The sequence below is a fragment of the Enhydra lutris genome, unplaced genomic scaffold (assembly GCF_002288905.1).
Source record: "Enhydra lutris kenyoni isolate GAN:26980312 unplaced genomic scaffold, ASM228890v2 scaffoldscaffold37, whole genome shotgun sequence".
In the NCBI taxonomy this organism is placed as follows: Eukaryota; Metazoa; Chordata; class Mammalia; order Carnivora; family Mustelidae; genus Enhydra; species Enhydra lutris.
Genome location: NW_019154121.1, coordinates 26,431,776 through 26,445,153, shown reverse-complemented (window position 1 = coordinate 26,445,153; position 13,378 = coordinate 26,431,776). Strand labels below are relative to the sequence as shown.

At 46.2% G+C, this 13,378-nt stretch overlaps 1 pseudogene; it reads left to right on the top strand.

Moving 5' to 3' along the window:
- The first annotated feature begins 2,454 nt into the window (after positions 1–2,454).
- LOC111154387 lies at positions 2,455–4,317 on the top strand (annotated as a pseudogene).
- The last annotated feature ends 9,061 nt before the right edge of the window (positions 4,318–13,378 follow it).

The window sequence follows — 13,378 nt, the reverse complement described above, 5'->3', positions numbered from 1 at the left end:
ATCTTAAAAAAAAAAGAGTAAATCACGTAGCCAATTCTTTATAATAAAACTCTTTATGTATGTGTACACACACACACACACACACACACACACACACACACACGTCTAACAATCCCAAAATCTGAGTCCTATCTGAGTCTGGTTTGCTCTGTGTGTCCAGACTGTCCGTGCTTCTCAGCATGCCTTGCGCCGACGTACCAAGCTGAACTCGACCTACGGGAATCCGGAAGTGAGGTAAGGAGGGCTGCAGTAGGAGCGTGTGTGTTCATCTGTCTGGGAGTCGGGCTGTGCTCATGTTTGCTGCAGCCGTAAGTGCAGGCGGTTTCCTCCAGGACTCCTGTCTCATTTCGTTGTTGTCTGTGGGTTTCCCTAAGAAGCCCTTCTTAAATAGAGTTTGTGCCTTGCTGGTCTTTTGGCTTTAAGTCACTGTTTTTACACCAAAGCCCTGTCAGTGTGGTAGCAGGAATGGGTGGGGGAAGCACGATCTTGAAATTAAATCACCCTCTCTTAGTGGGTCTGTGACAGGCTGTGATCATCACAATTTACTGAGCTTTCCCTCCCCCCATCCCCACTTTGGATGAAATGGATGATCTGGTCAATTCCCACCTGTGTATCCCCATTTGATTCCAGCCTCTCTCTTCTCCCCTCTGCTCTGGTCTTGGTGGACTTCCTTTATTTATTTACTTGAATGCCTCATCCCATCTTCGTTCTCAGAAGCTGCTGTGACGAGCTAGAACTAAGATGCTTCTCTGGGAAGTTGCTCTATTAATAAAAAGATTTGGCTATGCATTTTGGAGGTTTAATGGAGATTTGGAGGTTTAAAAGGTTCATTATTAACACCATTTTCAATGTTTAAGGGAAATATCCACTAAAACCATAAAAGACAAATAAATTGCATGTATAAAAACATAAGGTGGATATAAAATCATCGTTATTTGTAAATGCTATGATTTTATATCTGGAAAAATCAAAAGACTAAACCAAGGGGCACCTGGTGGCTTGGTCAGATAAGCATCCAACTCTTGATTTCAGGTCAAGTCATGATCTCAGGGTCCTGGGACTGAGCCCCACATCGGGCTCCGTGCTCCTGCTGGAGTCGGCTTGAGATTTTCTTTCTCCCTCTCCCTCTGCCACTTCCCCTACACACACACACACACACACACACACTCACACACACACACATTTTCTTTAAAATAAATAAATAAATCTTAAAAGAAGGAAAAAACCAATAAGCTCCTATAAGTGATCAGAGAACCTGATAAATTAATGAATGCTATTGAAATAAAAACCATAAGAACCGACTAACATGCAAACAATAACTAATTAGACATAACTTGTGATTTAAAGGATAATAATCCCTCCCAGCAACAACAAAAAATAAAATGCCTAAAAATAGACTTGAAAATTGTGCAAACATTCTGTATAAAGGAAACTTCTGGGGCTCTGGAGCAAATAGAACTCTCACATGACGTTTGGTGAAAATGTAAATTGGTAGAACCCCTTTGGGAAAGTCTATAATACCCAGGAAACCCAAATATTACACATAGTCAGTACTGAGCTATCCTCCCCAGAGGGACACACCCAGCAGACATATGTGCTTCCTTTACATGCAAGGAAATGTCTGTGATATTTATAGTGGTGGTACTCAGAATAGCACAAAAACTGGAAACAATGTTAATGCCCACCAAGGGGCAAGTGTTCTCCCAAAGAGAGAAAGAAGGAAAAATGGTAACTGTGCGAGGAGGTGGATATGTTAATTAGCTTGATTGTGGTGACTATTTCTCAGTGTATGCCTATATCAAATCATCAAGTTGTGTAGCTTGAATAGATACATTTTTTATTTGCCAATTTTTAAAATCTGTCAATAAGTGATTTTTATTTTTCAAAGTTATACCTCAATATAATTGGACATATTGCTGGAAATATAGCTGGAAAATAAAGTAAAAAACAGACTATACATTTAATGTAATTCCTGTCAAAATACCACCAACTTTTCCAGAGAACTGGAACGAATAATCCTAAAATTTTTTTGGAACCAGAAAAGACCCCAAATAGCAAAAAAGAATTTTGAAAAAGAAAACCAAAGCTTGTGGCATCACCACTTCAAGCTCTTTTACAAAGTTGTAATCATCAAGACAGTATGACACTGGCACAAAAACAGACACGTAGATCGGTGGAACAGAATAGCGAGCCCAGAAATGAACTCACAACTGTATGATCAATTAATCTTCGACAAAGCAGGAAAAAATATCCAATGGAGAAAAGACAGTCTCTTTAAGAACAGGATTCTCCCCTACATGCTGATGTTCAGGGTAAGGCAGGGCCATGACCTTTTCACTGTTGTGTCACCAGCTCTTTGGACCTTGCCTGACCCACCATAGGTAGTTACACCTGCTCGATAAATGAAAGAAGGAAGGAAGGAAGGAATTGTGTTTGGGACTCTTTCAGGCAAGCATGGGAGGATGGAAGATGGCAAGAGATGAAGAAAATGCCTATGGTCAGAATGTGCTCTTGGTGTGTACTTGGACTAACTCAAGACTGAACAGACACGAATCCCAGAGGTGTCTCCATGCTGGGGGGAGACAGCAAGAGCCCTGATTTGCCTCTGAGCCTGCCCTACCGAGAGATAGTCAGTGCTTTGACCAGTCTGTGCCTCCACACCCCAAGGGTCAACTGAGGATAAGAAATCTACTCTGACCCCCACAGACTAGGAGGTAGAAGGAATGAGATCATGAACTAGAGGGAACACGATTTACCAAGTAGAATGTGCTAGAGAACAAGGATTGGGGCTTAGCAGGTATCTTCCTGGCAGCAGATGTAAGAGAGGGAGGAGGGGAAGGCCAAAGGCAGGAGGAAGGGCTATCTCTGAGCAGCCCGGAGAATCAGCTGTCACCTTTTCCCTGTCACCTCTCCCCTCCCTGCAGAGGAGGTTTAACACTCTGATGAAGCAGCTTCCCTGAGAGTCACTCAGCGGGCAAAGCTGGGTCTGTGATTCCAGCTCAGGGTGGCCGGGCCTCCAGACAGCCCTTCACTCGCAGGCCTCGCGTGCCCTCCCTCCTCTCCTCGCTGGGGCGGCATCCCGGAGAAGCATCCCAGAGGCCAGGGCAGGCGCACAGCGTGGATGCCAGAGATTGTGTCAGCAGAAGCCAGGGCCTGCCATGGTCGACGGGGGCCGTCCAGAGAGAGGCGCAAAGCTGCTGGAGCGGGTACCGGTGCATGCGCTGCAGCCGAAGACAAGAGAGACGGGGAGAGACAGACGCAGAGTGGAACAAGCCCAGACCGGAGCCCTGAGGAAAGGCTCCGTTGGAGAAGCAGAAGCCCAAGCCCAAGGCCTGGCGCTCTCCTGTGCGCCGCAGACACCCCTGAGGCCCCGGGGAGCGGGAGGCGGGCTCCCCTTGCTCCGAGGGCTCGGAGGGGGGCAGCCCAGGCCTACTCCGTCCTCACGGGTCCCCAGGACTGGGACGACGCGCCGCCCGCGCACAAGCCCCGCCTCGGGCTCATCCTGGCCGGCAAGACCGACGCGGGCAAGAGCGCCACCGGCAACAGCATCCTGGGCCACACGCGCTTCCCGTCCAGGCTCGCGGCCACCACGGTGACTAGGGCCTGGGCCCTGGGGAGCCGCCGCTGGGGCCGCTGGCGCCCGGAGGTCACCGACACCTCGAACCTGTTCGGCGTCGAAGGCGGCCGTGCCGACCCCGACTGAGCCGAGCGCGGCCGCTGCCACCTGCTGTCGGCGTCGGGCCGCATGCGCTGCTGCTGTGGTCACCCAGCCGGGCCGCTTCCCCGCCCGGGTCGAGCCTGCCGTGCGCGTCGTCCGCCAGCTGTCCTGGCGCCGGCGGTCGTCGTCTTCACCCGCCGCGAGGACCTGGAGGGGGCGTCGCTGCACGACTATGTGCACGACACCGACGACCGCGCGCCACGGGCCCTGGTGGCCGAGTGCGGCGGCCGCGTGTGTGCCCTCAACAACAGGGCGGTGGCAGCCGAGCGCCGGGCGCGGGTGGACGAGCTGCTGGCGCGCGTGGAGCGGCTGGCGCGGGAGCCCCCGGGCGCGCCCTTCGCCAACGCCGTGTACCGCCTGGCGGCGACCCTGCGCCACGCGCCCCGCGACGACAGGCTGCGGCAGGGGGCCAAGCGGCTGGCGACGCGCCCCTGGGGGCGGGAGCGGGGGCGGCGCGGGCTGGAGAGGGCGCGGCGCAGGTGGAGGCGGGCGCTCCTGCCGCTGGGGGCTGCGCTGCTGCTGGGCAGCTGCTCCGGCGCCTGGGACCAAAGGCCTTGCAGGAGGTCAGTCCCCACTTGACATGGGTCAAGGTCCCATGAACTGATGAGCACTTCACCGCTGGTGATGTGTACCTTCAGGGTCCACAGGCTCTTCTGTCCTCCTTCCTTTGCCGAAATTACCAAAGCAGAATCCTGCCAGGGCCCGTCTCTCGCAAAACCTTCCCCTGGGACGTCGCTCTCCCTGCGCTCTCCTTTCACTGAAGCCAGACATCCAGCGCTGCCTTCCTCTGTTTTCCCTGAGCTCAGACTGCCCTTCCCCGTCATGGGATTGTCTTCGGTCCTGTCTTTGCCCTCATGTCTCCTGGACTCCCCCAGGGCCCCAGGGGGAGCAGCCAACAAAGCAGAGCTTCAGTCCATCCTCCTTTACTTGAGTTGAATCTGAGTTGAATAAATAAATATACGAAACCATCACATTGTGTTAGAGGAAATGGGTATTTCCTTTATATGGTGGATGTTTATTCTGCCTTACATTCCTGTTGAACAGACACTAAGTCCTGTCCTTCCTAACAGAGTCTGCAGAAGCCATCTGCCCCAGTGCAAGCACACCCACGCCCACTCAGGCAGGTGATCTGAAGAACAGAAACATTGGTGTAAAACTGTCCATCCACCAGCAAGGTGACGTCTCCCCAGGTGTGGCCATTCCCACTCCTCCGCAGCTTGAAGGCAGACCTAAAAGACAACTAACTTGGTTTTTAAATGGGTAAAAAAGTTGATTAGACATTTCTCCAAAGAAGATACACAAATAATCAGTAAACACACAAAAAGATGCTCAACGTCATGAGGCAGCGGGAAATGCAAATCAAAACCAAAATAAGATGCCACTTCATATTCACAGGATGGTTATAATTTTAAAAAAGAAAGCAAAAAGGAAAACTAACAAATACCAGTGTGGAGAGATTGGCCCCTGATACATTGTCGGTAAGGGTGTCACATGGAGCGACCGTACGAAACAGAGTCCGGCAGGTCCTCAAAACATTAAACACAGAGGTACCATGTGACTCAGGAGCCCCACTCCTAGGTATGCACCCAAGAGCACTGAAAACATGTTCACACAACAACATGTACGTGAATGTTCATAGCATCGTGATTCAAAATCACCAAAAAACTGGAAGCAACCCAAAACGTGCATCAGCTGATGGACGGATACACAAATTAGGGCATATCTAGAGAAGAGAATATTATTTAGCCATAAAAAGAAAGGGCATACATGGGGCCCTGGGTGGCTCAGTGGGTTAAAGCCTCTCCCTTCGGCTCAGGTCATGATCCCAGTGTCCTGGGTTTGAGCCCCTCATCGAGCTCTCTGCTCAGCGGAGAGCCTGCTTCCCTTCCTCTCTCTCTGCCTGCCTCTCTGCTTACTTGTGATCTCTGTCTCTCAAATAAATAAATAAAATCTTTTTTTAAAAAAAGAAAAAGAAAGGGAGTACAGATTCAGGCCACTGCATGAATGAACTTTGAAAGCATTATGCTAAGTGACAGAAGCCAGACACACAAAAAAATCACATAAAGGTATGATTCCATTTGTACGGAATGTCCAACCACTGGGGTGGGCTCGTGATTGTCTGTGAGAGGGTTTGATTTGATTCCTTGTACTCCGTCAACATTTATATTCAAGTTCACTTTTGAAATGTGTTGTTGTTGTTGTCATTTTAAGTAGGTTCCACTCCCAGCCAGGAGCCCAACACGGGGCTTGAGCTCAGGACCCTGAGATCAAGACCTGAGCTGAAATCGAGGGTTGGGCACTGAATGAACTGAGCCACCCAGGAGCCCCTCACCTTCACTTTTTAAGCTTTTCTCCCCTCTCGTGGGTTGAATCGTGTTCCCCTCAGAAAGATATGTTCAAGTCCGAATCCCCAGTACCTATGAATGTGACCTTATTTAGAACTAAATAAGAGGAGGGAAATGTGGCCACAGACACACACAAGAGCGAAGACAGTCCCCTAAAGATGGAGGCAGAGATGGGACCATGCAGCCAAGGAGCCCGTGGGGCCACTGGACCTGGGAGAGGCAAGGAAGGAACCTCCCTTCAGTCTTCACAGGGAGTGTGGCCCTGCCAACACTCTCATTTTGGATTTCTGGCCTCCAGCATCGTGAGAAAATAAATTTCTGTATAAGCCACCCAGTTTGTGGTACTTTGTTAAAGCAGCCCTAGGAAATACACAGTTGATGGTTTGAACAACTTGACAGGGGCACTGACCTCCCCCGCCCCTGCCACAACTGAATATCTGAGTATAATTTTTTTTCCAGATACAATTTTAAAATTTTTATTATTTATATCCAATATCTGAAATAACTTTTGACTCCCCCTAAACTTTACTAATAACGTACATGGTTGATTAACACATATTTTGTATGTTATGTGTATTATATGTTGTAGTCTTACAATAAACTAGAAAGATGGAAATGTTAAGAAAATCATAAGGAGGTAAAATACATTTACAGTACTACACAGTATTTGTTATTTTTTTCAAGTTTTTATTCACAGGTAATTTTTAGGGTGTAGGTAATCTCTATACCCTACATGGGACTCAAACCCACAACCCTGATATCAGGAGCCACATGCTCCAATGACTGAGCCAGGAGGTGCCCCACATAGTGCTGTACAGTACGTATTTAAAAAAAAAAATTCGCATCAAAGTGGACCCATGCAGTTCACACTGACGTTGTTCAAGAGCCTGCTGAAATTCCTTCACATTGTGATTCTCTCTCATTAACCTGATCAACATACAAGAATTATGTGTTTGTGCCATTCCAGGAGATGAAATGGCGGGTCGCACATAGATGTGAGTAGGCAGAGCAGTAAGGGAGTGCGGGCTGCCCCCAATTCACCCTTCTCTGAGGATGGCCCAGTGGTGGCAGTAATGACCTAGGGAGGACATCAGTCCCAAAGGGGCAGCTGTGGATAAAACCAAAGCTAGCTGAGGCCCACAGTGAAGCAGGGTGACATTCAGGCACCAGGTGATCCTACATGAGGACAGATTGGAAGACCCTGGAAAGATATCCGCCCTGACCCTAAAAACATAGTGGGATGGGGGCTAGGTGCCTGGCCCCTACCATTCTGTAGACAGGGGCTATAGAAGTGGCAGACCCTGGAGAGGTACAGAGTCGTCTCCAGACTTCTCATCTGGAACCATGGATGTCAGAAGGAAGGGACAAAACGTTTTTCAAGTGTTGAAAGAAAAGGACTGTCAACCCAGAATTCTGTTGCCAGAGAATATGTTCTTCAAGAATAAAAGGGGTATCATGACATTCTCAGGTGAAGGAAAACTAATTAAGGGCATTTGTCATCAGGAGACCTTCTCTAAAAGACTGAAGAGGATTTGAAACAGAAAGGAAACAACAAAAGAAGGAACCTTGGAATGCCCGGAAGAAAAAGTACCAAAATTGAGTTCTAATTACATTTGATGATGGAAGAATATATCACAACATCGTCTAATGTGGTTCTAAATTTATGTAGAAGAAATAAATTTAGGACAATTATATTGTAGACAGGGGAGGTTCAGTGTTGTAAGGTAAGTGTTGTAAGTGAGGTAATATTGGTAAAATATTACCAACAGATGGTGGTAAGTTTATATATAGAGAGAGAGAAATATCTAATATTATATATTAGATATATATATATTTATATATATAACCTAGAACATCCTCTAAACCACTGATTAGTTATTCAGAAAGGGACACTTTAAAATAGCGTTTCTTTTTGAAAAACTATTTCAGTGGTTGTTCTAAGTATTATAGTGCAAAAATAGACACATAGATCAACAGAACAGAATAGAAAACCCAGAAATGAACCCGCAACTGTATGGTCAATTTACCTTTGACAAAACAGGGAAGAATATTCAGTAGAGAAAAGACAATCTCTTCGACAAATGGTGTCGGGGAAGCTGGACAGCCACATGCAGAACAATGAAAGTGGACCACTGTCCTACCCTATACACAAAACTAAATTCAAAGTGGATGAAAGACCTAAATGTGAGACAGGAAACCATCAAAATCCTAGAGGACAGCACTGACAGCAACCTTTTTGACATTGACCGTAACAATGTCTTACTAGATCTGTCTCCTGAGGCAAAGGAAACAAAAGCAAAAATAAACTATTGGGGACTTCATCAAAATAAAAAGCTTCTGCACAACAAAGGAAACAATCAGTAACAGTAAAGGTAACCGACAGAATGGGAGAAGATATTGGCAAGTGACATATCTGATAAAAGGGTAGCATCCAAAATATAAAAAACTTATAAAACTCAACACCCCAAAATGAATAATCCTGTTAAAAAATAGGCAAAAGACATAATAGATGTTTTTCCAAAGAAGACAGAGAGATGGCCAACAGACCCATGAAAACATGCTCCATCATTCTCAGGGAACTACAAATCAATACGACAATGAGCGATTGCCTCACACCTGTCAGAATGGCTAAAATCAACAACACAGGAAACAGCAGGTGTTGGCAAGGATGTGAAGAGAGGGCAACCCTCTCACACCAGGTGGGAATGTAAGCCGGTGCAGCCACTCTGGAAAACAGTGTGGAGGTTCCTCAAAAAGTTAAAAATAGAACTAGCCTGACTCAGCATGCTAGGTAATTTCTAGGTATTTACCCAAGGAACACAAAGATACTAATTCAAAGGGCTACTGCACCCTGATGTTTATAGCAGCATTATCAACAATAGCATATATATAGGGCTCATATCTATAATGGAATATTACTCAGCCATCAAAAAGAATGAAATCTTGCCATTCATAATGACCTGGATGGAGCAAGAGAATATTATGCTAATCAAAATAGGTCAGAGAAAGTTAAATACCATATGATTTCACTCATATGTGGAATTTAAAAAACAAAACAAATGATCATAGGGGGAAAAAAGAGAGAGGAAAACCAGAAAACAGACTCTTTTTTTTAAATTTTATTTATTAATTTGACAGAGAGAGAGATCACAAGTAGGCAGAGAGGCAGGCAGAGAGAGAGGGAGAAGCAGGCTCCCTGCTGAGCAGAGAGCCTGATTCGGGGCTTAATCCCAGGACCCTGAGATCATGACCTGAGCCAAAGGCAGAGACTTAACCCACTGAGCCACCCAGGCACCCCCAGAAAACAGACTCTTAACTATAGACAACAAACTAATGGTTACTGGAGGGGAGGTGTGGGGTAGAGACATGGGTGATACAGATGATGGGGTTAAGGAGGGCACTTGCGATGAGCAGCCGGTGTCGTTTGGAAGCGTCAAATCACTAATTTGTACACCTGAAACCCGTAGTCCACTGTATGCTAACTACTTGGAATTTAAAGCAAAACTAAAATAAATGAATAAATACAAAAACACTATATTAAAATCAAAATAGAATTATAAAAGTGTTCAAGTAACCCACAGGAATGTAGAGGAGAAAATAAAGACGTGAAAACATGGGAGAGAACAAAGGAAAAAAACAAAATAAAAATGGCAGACTTATGCCCTAAGACCTCAATAATTAATTCTATTAAATGTAGGGATCTAAATTAAAAGGTAGAAACTGAAGAGTAGATTAAATCATATGACCCAACTATATGCTGCTTCCAAGAAAAATAATTTCGGCTGTTACTGTACAAACAAGCTGAAAATAAAAGGATGAGAAAAGATAAATTGTGCAAATATTAAACATGCAAAGAAGAGAAAGAATGGCTATATTAGTATCAAATAAAGTCACCTTCAGAACAAAGAAAATTACCAAAACCAGGGATGGACATTAGACAATGATGAAAAGGTCAGCCCATCAAGAAATAAAGCAATCCTAAACGTGTTATTTCCAAAAACAGAATTGTGGAACACGTGAAGCAAAAACTGAAAGAATGGAAAGAAAAATTGACGAATCCACAATTCTGTTCAGAGACTCTATATCCCTCTCTCAACCCCTGACAGAGCAGCGATGAGAAAATGAGCAAGGTTAAAGGAGAATTGGCCCCATAAAACCATCAATCAGCAGGATCCTACTGATATTGATTGAAACAAGTGGAGCGGACACATCCTTTTTGGGTACACACCAAACACGGGCCTGGACAGACCACATCCTAGGCTACAAGACAAATCTCAACGAATACAAGAAAGTTGAAACTCTATGGAGTGCATTCTCCAGCCACAATGAAATCCAGCTAGTAATCAGTCATAGAAGGTATCAGAAATGTCTTCTCTGCGCTAGCAGCTTCATGACTCCCTAAACCATCACTGGAACCTGAGCAAAGCCCTTATCGATGTCCCTCCCGTGTCAAGTCTAAGGCTGAAAAGGAACTTTTCTGCATTTGGAAGACACTCAAGACTGTCACGAAGGATGGAAAAGTAAGTGGTAAAAACTGATTTCCTCTTTTTTTCTACCCATTGCTAAAGCCAGCCTCCTTTGACATTGAAGAGAAGAGGGGAGAATATTTTCCATACTGAGTATGTGTCCAACACTCACTCCTTTCCACCTTGAGCGGAGATGACTTTGCTCAAGAATGGACGAATGGCCCCCCTCTGCCCATGTGCCAGCTTAGCCACCCTCTGGGCATGATCAGTTCAACTGTGTCATTTAGCCCCTTGGTGAAAAATCTGAGACGGGCTGCCTGGTCTGGGCAGACACCTTCCAGGCTGTGTGAGAACAGGCCTTCCAGGATGCTGGGCACACCACGGCTCACATCCCTGGGGTACTGGTGACAGCCTCCTCCACCCACTCACGGGATTTCAGGGACTCCAACTCTCTCCAACACAGGAGAAAAACGATTTTTTGACAAGAGCGGACCCTGAGGCCGGAAAGCTTAGATAGCATATACCAGGCCACCGTGTGTACCAGACCTAGAACCACCATCTGAGTCCTACAGTTCACCAGTAGCCTCTAATGTTACAAAGTTTGCCCGGGGCCCAGATGAGGGAGGAGCACAGCATAACCGCTGTGTACTAAGAATGGACGCAAGATTTTGCATTATACAAATGCCTTCCTGCGCAAGAGTAACGGGCCATCAAACGCAGAAATACGGCTGCATTCTTAGCAGAAAGCTTCGGACATAGTATCTCCAGTGAAATCAGTAACTTCTCAAGCAGTTCTAAGCAAAGTCCCCAGTGAAGAGCCAATGTGGGACCGACTTTCAGGACCCCAGCCGACAAAACAAGTCCCTGCTGTCCACCTGCACGAGAAGACGCCTAGAACGTGAAACCACGAGAGCAAAGTAATGACCCCTTGCAGAAAACCGCTCCGAAAAGGCAAAGGAAGAATGAGGCCAAAAGCTGCAAAGCAAGACCATAGCATAAAACATCTCTCAGCCCACATCACAAGAGCCGAAATAACTGGCAGAGACGAGCAAACAGCCAGAAACAAGCACAGCTGGAGAAGGTTCCAAGAGAGACGCCCCTCTCCCTCTCCAAGAGCTGAGCCGAGTCTTTTCACTATTCATAGAAAACCAGCGGGAGACCAAGAATCAGTACAAACCTGTCTTCTGCTGAACTGGATGGCGCTCCCTGCACATTTTTGGGTCCACACTCGATGTTTACCTAAACTTTATCCGATATTCTGAATATGTGGGAAATTTTTTAATTTTAAATTAAGTTTATTAAATTGACTTTTCCAGGGCACCTGGGTGGCTCAGTGGGTTAAAGCCTCTGCCTTGGCCAAGCTCAGGTCATGATCCCAGGGTCCTGGGATCGAGCCCCGAATCAGGCTCTCTGCTCAGCGGAGAGCCTGCTTTCCTCTCTCTCTCTCTGTCTGCCTCTCTGCCTACTTGTGATCTCTGTCTGTTAAATAAATAATAAATAAAATCTTTTAAAAATAAATAAGTAGATTGACTTTTCCTACCGTTCAGTATAATGCAGGACAGGGTTGCTGGGTTGGAGGAGGGTACTGGTGAAGGGCTTTTGTTCATCAAAGCTTGGCAGACTGGAAGAGAAATGTCATTGTTGTCCAGGAAGGGACAGGATCTCATATACATTAGTAAAAGCATCTTAAAAAATTTTTTTTAAAAGAGAGGAGAGCAAAGCGAAGAGAACAATCAGAATGAGAGAGGAAGGCTGTGAGCTCACTCTTGTACTCGGCACAGTCCCAGTAAAGTTCCTAAAGTTAAAAAAAGAAAGAAAAATCTGAGTATGAATAACTGTGTTCGAAGACAGTTTTTTAAAAAGAAACAGTAACACTGCGTTTTCGGCTTTCAGGGGGCATAGCCTGAAACAGTAGCAGTGCATAATTTCATAGAAATGAGGAAACAGAAAAGGCTGAGGAAGAAGTGAAGGGAACTCAGAAATAGCAGTGGGGACTGGAGCCCTCACGCATTATGCAATGATGGACTGGACCAAATGTAACCATTCACCAAGGAGTGGGGCAAACCTGACTGACATCTGAGTGACAAATTAAAAACTGTAGGCCTTGGACATATCAAGTACTGGAATGTGACTTAACAATAAGGAGATCCTGTCACCGAGGATTTTATAATGTACTTGGATATATAGGCAAGAAATAGGAAGCCGTGGGTCTGGGTATGCAGAGAATGTCACAGAATGAAACAGGAGAGGCGCTTAAGTCAGCCTTGGCTCGGTCAGAAAACTTTACTCAAGAATTTGAGGTGCGGGGGACGCCTGGGTGGCTCACTGGGTTAAGCCTCTGCCTTCGGCTTAGGTCATGATCTCAGGGTCCTGGGATCCATCGGGCTCTCTGCTCAGCGGGGAGTCTGCTTCCTCCTCTCTCTCTGCCTGCCTCTGTGCTTACTTGTGATCTCTCTTTCTGTCAAATAAATATATAAAATCTTTGGAAAAAAAAAGAAAAGAAAAGAATATGAGATGTAGGGCACCTGGATGAATCAGTTGGTTAAGTGTCCGACTCTTGATCTCAGCTCAGGTCTTGGTCTCAGGATCGTGGGTTCGAGCCCCGTGTTGGGCTCCTCGCATATGAGATATAAGATGGATCCTTAAATCTAAGTGATGAGTTGGAGCGGCCATCCACAGCATGCATGTGTGTCTGGGGAGGAGGGGAGGGCTGCGGCAGGAGGACAGGACCCTGGGGTATGACCACAAGAGTAAGAATTGTGAGCGGAGAGTTACATGGAGGCCATAGAATAAACATCTTTGCTTAAACTACCAAGGAATTTGGACAGTTGTGAAGCACACCATGATTG